Here is a 349-nt window from a genome sequence, read left to right as displayed (position 1 = left end):
AGGCGGGTCTCGAACCCTTGGGCTCAGGCAATCCACTCACCGCAGCCTCCCAAAGGTGCGGGATTGTAGGCTGAGTCACCGAGCCCGGCTAGACTGATCTTATATTTGTCAGGTTTTTAGAGATCTATTACAACTTCTACCTACCACTGCCTACTGCCTAAATTATAGTTAATTTCATTATATTAAATATATTTGATTTATATTAAATTAATTATATTAAATATAATTATAAGTACTACTCTCCTGAATTGGTCTTGAAAAAAAATCTACTATTAAAGACTAATGCTGCCGGGCTCGGTGGCTCAGCCTGTAATCCCGCGCCTTTGGGAGGCTGAGGTGAGTGGATTGC

The sequence above is a fragment of the Carlito syrichta genome, unplaced genomic scaffold, assembly GCF_000164805.1.
Source record: "Carlito syrichta isolate Samal-C Ts95f unplaced genomic scaffold, Tarsius_syrichta-2.0.1 Scaffold303645, whole genome shotgun sequence".
Taxonomy (NCBI): domain Eukaryota; kingdom Metazoa; phylum Chordata; class Mammalia; order Primates; family Tarsiidae; genus Carlito; species Carlito syrichta.
This window is presented reverse-complemented; position numbering follows the sequence as displayed.